The following is a 9,487-nucleotide window of genomic DNA, read 5'->3' on the forward strand; positions in this document are numbered from 1 at the left end:
AGAAGCTGATTTTCCCACAGAAATCTTTTCTCCAGAAAGTCTTTTGAGTAATAAATTCTACAGCACAGGACTGGGAATCTGAATGAGAATGTAACTGAGAACAAAACCAACCCCAAAACATCCCCTTTATTCTGCATGCAGTATTTCCTCTGGTTGCTCAAGAAGCACCTTTCCCCTGAGAGGGCTGTTATTGCTGAGAAGCAAAGCGTCAAGGTCTCTGCCAACAACCTCACCAGGCTGACTGTGCTGAAGTGACAAGTGGCTTTTTGTCACAGAGTTAGGTTTAATTTGCGCCAGCTCAAACAAAAAGGTATTGTGATAACAATTCAGACCCAGGGGATGTCTTAGGGGGATGCTTGGGGACCTTAAGCTGTTCAGAAGCATCATCAAGTTTTTTGCGGAAGTCTAATTTATACATGAAACAAAGTGAATGAGGATGACACAGTTCTGGGTGGAGGCAGAGCTTTCAGCATGTTTCCGAATGCTGCACATCACAGCCCCCCCCCCGTTTCCATCGACTCCCACACAGCCGCGGAAAGTGCAAGCGCTGCCTGCAGCAGCTGCAGGCAACTTCATCACACCTCGGGCGCCACTTCTCACAGCTTCCTTTGTGTCATTGTCATCATGAAAAGAGACATGACAGGGTTTGTTGCGTTTTTTTTTTTTTGCACCTTGAGACATAAAACTGTACTTGCATGTGCAGGCTGCTACGGAAGTGGGAGAGCACATGCCTGCCCTTCTTCCCGTTGTCCTCTTTACACACTCACAAGGTGGTTGCGTTGAGCCGGATCAGAGCTCACTTGCTGCTGATGGTGGGTCTGGGGAGAGCGTTGAAACACCAGGCTGGGGGCAGCAATCCTGCCTGGGCACAGCCACCCTCAGCCACTGGTTGGGGGGCTTCCTGCAGCTGCACTGAAAGCATCATTCTCCAGAGCCATGAAATGGTCTTTTCCAACCTGCTTGACCAACATACACGCAACCCACCGATCCCTTAAGTCCCGTGGCAGTGAATTCTCTATTTTAGTTATACGTACACTGCTCAGAGACGTGTCACTGTTGCTTTGAGCCAGCCACCTGACAATATCTTTCAGTGCGCCTTCCTCTTGCATCACGAGCGACCAGTTCCCTTTTCACCGCCTCTGCACGGCTCTTGCCTCGGTGGTGTTGAGGTCTCACCCACGCTCAGGACCCCCAGCCACCTCCTGCCACCACGGCTGCCACCCAGAAGTGGGAGCAGGGCCACGTGTCCATGGCCACGGCACAGGTCCTCCAACATCCTCTTCACCTCCTCTGCCATCACCAGCCATTTCCCATGACCTAGCCACATAACTCAAAATATCTATGTGAAAAGGGCTGATTTACAGCTCCTCTTATCTAAGCAGAGTTTTTCTTCCCCCTTACACATCCTTTATTTTATCAGCACTAGATTTTATTTGCTATTTTGTTATCTGGTTGCTCAACATCCTGAGAAGACTCCCCATTTCTCTGTAGCCGGTGCTAGATTTTCCTGCTCCGGTTAAGGCTGCATCAGCAACAAACTTTGACACTCTACTTCACTGTTTACTTCCCTTTTCACTTTTCTGTTAGAGGCTAAAAATTAGTATCACCACCAAAACAGCTCCCTGGCCATAAAGGCACACAGGCCATAAAGCATAGCACTGCAGGCCACCTCAGAGCTTAGTAACTAAAAATAAATGACAGCAAGTGACCTAGATACAAGTTAACCCCATCTAGCAGAAAAACAAACAAAAAAAGTAAAATCTTGTCAGAGACGGTTTGATAAATACCCTGACAAAAAGAGAGGAGAAGAGCTGGAGCTGTCTGGACAGTTCCTGGCTCACACTGCCAGTTAAGTCAGGGCAGAGAGGCTCCAGCATTTGGGCTGATAAACTGATCTCTGTGTAAATGCGATCTACACCTCAGTGGCCAAAAGATCCAATTTTGAAAAAAGATTCAGTTACTTAAAGCCATCAAGAACAAAATAATAGCAATAAAAAACCAGAACACATCTGCAACAGCTATTTTGGTGCCATCACTTGCTGCTGTAATTAGTTTGTTGGGACTAGCAACTGTCATTAACCTGTTTCACTCACCCTTCCCTCTAACACAGTGATCTGCACTTCAGAATTTAACTGCATGGGCAACACGGCTGAGATAAGTAAACAGCAAAAGACTCTATAAATTTCTCAAAATTAAAAGAAAAGTATGACACAAAGGAGAGTATTTGAGAAGCTCGGGGTGAAAGCAGAACATTACCGTTGAAATGAACTGTCAGAAGTACAGGGATCTTTGTTTTGCTTATCAGCAGTTCTTTCCTCCAGTGTTTCTTTAATGTTTTCTGCTCTATTAAATACTCATCCACAGTCTCTCAATACTGACAAATCACCCCAAAACCTTTTTATTTTTCTCATACTTTTTACATCATTCCTTATATCCCAAGACTGAACTCCATGCAAGGACTCCCGCTGACACAAGCAGGCTCATTAATTTCCATTCATGAAAACAGTGACATTTTCAGGAGAAAAAAGGGATGAATACCATCACATTTTTGGATTAGCTCAGCTGATGTGAGCGGGTGGCCTTGGTACAGTCTCCTGAATGCTCAACCCTTGTCCAAGGGTCTGCTCCACCAGAGCCAGAGCAACCACAGGAGGGAAGCAATAGAAACGTCCTTCCTCATGGTGTTTCCAGTAGCTACAACACTGCTTATTGGCCCAGTGGGCTCCTAAACCTTTCACTGCACTTAGGAATCATCTCCAGTTGTAACAAAGACTCCTTCTGGGCATCAATATATCTTCTTTCAGGATTGTCATCATCCTTCTCTTCCTCAGAGAGCAACCTTGACCCAACAGGAGATGCCAGCTCCAGGGTCAGGCACATCCATCTGATATGAAGGGCTAGATTTAATATAGGACTGGGGGTTTTAACAATTCAGCATTGCCTGAATCTCTCAGGGAGGAGTATACCTTGGTCCTAAAACATGGGGAAGGGATAAGGCTGCCACTGCCCCTCCCTGTAAGGACACTCCTTGCCTAAGGAGGAAGGAAAATGGTTACAATTCCTCCTTTATTTAAGAGGGGATATGAATGTCCCTTTCTCTTTGCTAGGAAAGTGCCCTAGGCTGGCCTGCATGAGGACAGTCTCTGCTCCTCCATCAAAGCAGTGGGAGAAAAAAGGAAAGATCGCAGACCAGTAGGCTGCTCCTGGGTATGAGGAACAGACACAAACATGACTTTTGGCGGTTAGTACCATCTTCTCAGAGGGGAAGACCTAGGTGCTTGTTCCTGCTTCCAGCTCTATTTCTGTATCTTGCATCAAACCAACACGGAATATACTCTGTAAACATCACCAGCTGCTGGTAGGGATTAGGTGGTGGGTTTTGGTGGCAGTTAGCGCTCCATTTTAAGGGATCTCCATCATGTCCATGTGTGGGTGATGACTGAGCAACAGCTACCTACCTCTAAGAAAGAAAGTCCAGGAACACACTCATGTGTACCCAGAGCATATTTCAGCATGAGTTAGACCTCAAAAATTAAGTCTTCATCCCAGACAGAGCCAGTGCTCAGTTCTGGGCATACGCAGAAGTGCCAACATAAAGTTAAAGGGAGAGGAAAAATGAAGGCTCTTGGAGGTTAGGTACCTCCATGGTCAGCAAGTGGCTGAGCTACAATTGTCAGGACTGTAATTCTTGATGTCAGTCTGCTTAGGTTTCATTCCACCCCTGCTTTTTTTACCCTAGATCTAGAATTCAGAGGAAAGGATTGTTGTAACGTAGTGTGAAAATTAACAAATCTCTTAACTCTTCTGCCTACCCATTTTCCCAGTGGGCTCAACAGTGGTGTAAGAAGGGAATATCTTGGTGGGGCTCCAGATAATTGAACGTCATGGCTTTTACCAACTGCAGCGTGCAGCCACTAGCAGTCTGCTCCAAGCACCCCATATCCAGCTTCACCTCCCTGCTTGCCCTTCCAGGAGTCCCAAGGGAAAAACTCTATTTTATAAAGTTTTTAAGCCACCTAAACTCTTGCCTTGGCTAACTAGTTACTCTAATCTGCTGTCAGTCTGTTTATCATTCCTATGATTCAGTGCCATTATCTTGCAAAAATGCCACTCTTACATGACATAGTTGATATTTAAAGAAATGGCAACTCCTTGTGGTCACACAGAGGTCTGCACAGCTAGAGAGAAAGTTCCCAAGGGACCTATGTAAAACAGAAGCTAAATATCACACAGCTTTGAGTTTCTAGTTTAATGAGAGGTTTCTTATTTAAGTGAATTAATGCCAACCATAAAAGCCTCACATCCCAGCCTGTTCCTGTTGCTTAACAAATCTATAAAACCCAGAGCAGTACCATCACAAGCCCAAACCTAACAGCAACACCACCACCACCCATGCCAGCATGGTGCTGTGTCTGCAAGTTACTTCATCCAAAGTTTCTCCCTCTGGGCTCATTTGCCCCCCACTGTCCCAGACCAGGTGTCTCCCATGGGACACCAAACTTCTGGTGGCATCTAGCTCAAAAGCTCTTTGGCTGCTTCTTGGTTCAGTGGGATCTTCTACAGCAGCCATTGGCTTGGGACAGGGCCACATTCTCCCTATAGGGCAACAAAAGAGGTATTTAGCCTCCAGCCCCTCATATGTCATTATATTTAAAGAGAGCCATGGACTATGACATGCTCCAAGGGACATGGTGGTCATGGGACAGAGCTGTCCTTGGAAATTTTGCTACAAATTTCAGGAAATCTCGAGTCAAGCAGTTCCCTTTTACTGATAAAAGAGATGTGGTGCAGCCCCCGGCCCCCAGGAGCAGATCACCCCTCCACACCTCAGCCCCTGGGTGCTCTCCCCCCTGGGGCCAGAGGCACCACACTGCACTTCTGCCCATCACAAAGGAGGGATGCAACTGCCAAAACTGCCGGGCGGGGAAGCAGGATGGGTTGCTGTGGGGCAAATAATCCCCCTACTTACCAGGATACAAGACAGCCTCGAACAACTGCCTTGCTTCCCATGGGTGCACAACCCTTTGCAGCCATGTAATGCGGGCAGTGCTGTGGAGCACTTATTTCTAAGGTCTTCTCCCATTAGCTCCATTAAAAAACAACTAATATTGTGAGTCTGCAAATAGATACTGCAGATATCCAGTATATCTGCAAGGAGGATATTTATAGAAGAAATACAAATGTTGTGGAGATCTGGAGCTCACTTCTTTCTCTTAAACTCAAGGCACTCAGTCAGAAACTTTGTTTTCCTTCTAGTTTGTACAAGTCATTTCCCTATTGAAAATCAAGGGTCTTAATCTACAGTGAAAATGGGGCCTCAGAAATACATCTGCAGTCAGCACTTTGAGGTGCAAGCTCTCCTCAACCCACAGACATATCTACTTCCTAGCCAGCTCCACTCAAGCAAACCTTTACCACAGAAAGCACTTCCAGGCAGTCAGTAACAGGAGGAGACTGTGTCTTTGGAGCATCATTCCTACTTCTCAGCCATCCAGATAGCCACCTGATTCAATCGTTGCTTGTGAATTGCCAAGAGCAGTAACACTGAAGCTCTGACAAGAGCAGAAAGAGCTCTGGCATCAAGGAAAGCAGCTTCCACTGCAGCACAGATGTACCAGATGCTTTCATTTCTTTTCAGACTACGAATTTATGTGAAAAGCCAGCAGTTATAGCTCAGCTGACAGCCACCAAAGTCCTATCATTTAACTCTGTGTGAAAGTCTGATCACCCTGCCTTTTTTTTTTTTTTTTTTTTTTTTTTTTATTTTTAACTGTGATACGAGGAGACAAAGCCCCAACTGCTTCCAACTTCACACTGGGCAATAAGGCACACTGGTAAGGGTAGGGTAGCCGGTAGCCTACATGGTGGCTTCTACATCCCTCTTATTTTTCTAAGCATTAACTAGTGAAAGGGGCTGAGAATATGAGATGACAAAGAAGCTATAATTGCAAAGTGCAGAGAAACCAAAGTACTGAATTACTTACTGTCCAGTAAGAGTACACAGTCACCACTGATATCACCATCCCACAGAACCAAAACACCCTACACACCCCTTCCCTCCCATGGGATCTTTGAACATCAAGTAGAAGCTGTAGGTTTATCTATCCCTGATGAACCCCACATGCTGGCAGTCTCACACCATAATAAAAACACCTGGTTCCACTCAACAAGCAATTAGGTTTGTAGCAAGAAAGTTTCTTGTTCTAGACTCAGGTGTTCATACACAGGCTTAGCCCAGAACAGCTTCAAACATCAACAAGGCCTAAAATGGAACAACTCACGAGAGCCTGAACGCTTCTCTAACAGACACAAAACATCTGCATTCACAGTCAGAACTATTTCTAAGACAGTAAATTCACTTTCACATTTGTTAATGTGGAACTCTGAGGTGTCAGAGTGCAAAAAGAGAGAAAATATGCTTAAGTAAACAAAATAGTTAAACTAAGAAATAATTTCCTTTGGAGGTGGAGTGATAGGTGAAGAGTATTTAATTATTCTCCAGACAGGAAATACACCCATTCATATTGCCTAGGTAGTATCACAAATATATACACATAATGAAGAAATAATTTTAATTAAATAATGTGACTGTAATTATGCATATTATAATTATTTTGGTTGCAGTCTCGAAGCTTCAATCAGTGTTGGCATTTGGGCTCCATGCCCTAGCTGGCAGCCAAGCCATCCCCCACACAGCTCAAAATTAGGACAGCCAAAGCAGCTTTAATCCTTCCAAGCCTGACCTCAAGCTCAGCTTCCCCAGCAGTATTTCAGCCACATGGCTAGCTACTGGGCCACTGCACAGGCTTCGTGGGCTGCACTGCATTTATCTGGCCCTACAAACCTTCTATACTAGGATTATTTTTTTTTAGTTTGGGGCATATAAGGAGAATGCATGATGAAATGCAACAGATCAGGGGGAAGAGGCTGTCTTTAGTTAAATGCTGTAAGGTTTTCTTTCTTTGTAGCCTGAGTGCTTCAGAGAAGATCAAGAAACAAAAGCATTAGCCTACAAAATCTAAAGCTGGCAGCTGCTTGATCATCAACAAATGGGACTGTTCAATTCAGCCCACCCTGCTGCAGACTTGAAGCAGCAGGGCAAGAAGAAATCCCAAACATAGGAGGATGATTTAAAAACAGTAAACCTTAGTTTTTCTCATGGAAATTCAGAGCTGATTTTAGTGCTTCAATATTTCCGCCATCTTTCACCATAAACTCTGCTGAGTACATGTATATTTTTGGCAGCTTTCCCTGCTATGCTGAGAACTAATGAAGTCCACAGAAATTAGTCCAGTCTTGCTGAAGTCCTAACAGGCTCTCTGTCCTCCAAGCATCTGCACGTACACTGACTTCTGCTGGGGGTGTGAGGTGAGAGTTTTTCACTACCATACTAAGCACAGCTGTGCTGCAACAGTCCATAGCATAAAGTTGGGGTTATTGTGAAAAATGTCTCACTTTTAGACAAGCAGTTTACCAAGCCTGAGGTACTAAAGCTCTATTTCACACCCGGTTGAGGCCTCAGTATGTCTTTCAGAGGTCTCCACGCTGTCCTCATTTTAATTCCCTGGATCTTCATCTCAAGGTTTTTATATATGCAAATAAGTTTAATTCCTGTGGATTTTTTACAAAGTCTGGCTGGAGAAAACACACCCGCCCCCCCCCCCATGTTAGAATAAATACACCAAGTTTTTATCAGTTATGCACACTTTACGCCCAAGCGCTTGCTGCCTGTGCCATCTACTGGTGCAAAGGACTGCTCTGACTCACACCCTCTCCCCCACTTCCTCCAGACCAGCTGAACACAGGAGTTACGCAAACAGATACTGCATTACAAGATCCCAGGAATACCAGCTGTTTTCACAGAAGCAACCTTAAAACTGCACATCCTTTGATTTGAATGCCCCCCCCCCAGCATAAAATGACTGGAGACAAGTAATAAGCCTAGCACACCACACACATGACCAAAACTTCAGCCACTTCCTCAACACAAGAGTATCAAGCAGGTAAGAACTATCTGTTCCTTTGAGTCTCCTGGCTTACTGCCTAGAACATCTAATATGATGTTAAGGAACTGACTTAATTTCTTTTAAAATCTTTACCAAATGTAAGAGAAACTGTTTCAGCTTAACTGGAAGCACATCTAGCATTCCCATTACATGTCTTAAGGTAGCCTTAAGGTTAAAGGTTTGTACAGCAAGAGCCATCCACTGCCCAGTCACTCAAAGCTAGAAGGAAGAATTTCTAATTTTTGTATTCAATTAAGTCAAACCTCAACACTGCAAGCAGATGCTTCCTGCTCTCTGCAACTAATACATTTCCAAAGCCTTCCACTCAAGACTACCAAAACAAACAAGACAGCCAACTCACCTTGGTTATCCTCTCAGACAATCTGGAAGAGGAGATCACCATGACTGTTACTTGCCCAAGCACATTACAAGTCTGTAGCAGAAACTTGTCGGAGCAGCTACTTCCTTGGTAACACATACCTATTTCAGTAAAGCACAGCTGACTCCCAGTGACAATTAGAGCTTTCCACAGCACTCTATTTCAGTAAAGTTAGGTACATAATGAAATGCTCTCCTACGCTATGGGAGCCAAGCAGACCAAAGCTCTAGTTTTGGGACACATCCTCTGTATTACATTGCCACACACCTCCAGAGAAGAGCTGTGCAAGTTCCCAGGACAGGGCAGCAGAATTCCCTACTACCCAGGGGCTGTGCTCCATTCCTTTCCTCTGCAGAGTTTCATAAACAATGACTGAGAGCAGCTACTCCTATAGCTACTTCTTTCTCCCTAGTTCTTCACACAAAGCCTGATTACTGTTTCACTTCCAGCTGTATAATCCAAGTTACTTTCCAGGAAAGCCAGAATGATTCAATACACACTTTAGTTCTCTGAGCAACCAGTCACAGAAATTTCACTGCAGCACTCAGAGCTCTGAATTTAAAGCACAGCAAAGCTCAGTGGTAAGTGCTGAAAGGCGTTACAATAAGCTGCTGATTAACCCTGCACTGCCTTGGTCTATTATGATATACTAAAGACATTTCTCATAAACACTGCCATAAATGCACTACAGACAAACAAACTAATCAGCAGCCTCATCACCACCACTGTTCAAATGGATTAATTACAGAATGCATCCTTCCTTTATGATACCACAGCTGACAGGTACTGCCCACACACCAGGAACTTGCTCCGTGGACTCCACTTACAGCACTAAACATCACCGAGAATTGCCTTGTGGGGGATCAAGCCTGAAGCGAGATGTCTTTTCTTGCTTGAGTTCAAGTTTATTTTGCCCCACAAAGCATTTCCACAGCAGCAGGAAGAGGAAATTCAGCTTCACAAGCTGAAAAAGAGGTGAGGGTAAGAGGGAAGAGCACTGCATGCTGCCGCAGGCCCATAACCATCACTTCCCCCACACGGGCCATATAGCAGCATACTGCACTCTTGCCTCCAAGTGCCATGAAGTCACACAAACACCAAA

Source organism: Tyto alba, unplaced genomic scaffold (genome assembly GCF_018691265.1).
Source record: "Tyto alba isolate M040663 unplaced genomic scaffold, T.alba_DEE_v4.0 Super-Scaffold_5, whole genome shotgun sequence".
NCBI lineage: Eukaryota > Metazoa > Chordata > Aves > Strigiformes > Tytonidae > Tyto > Tyto alba.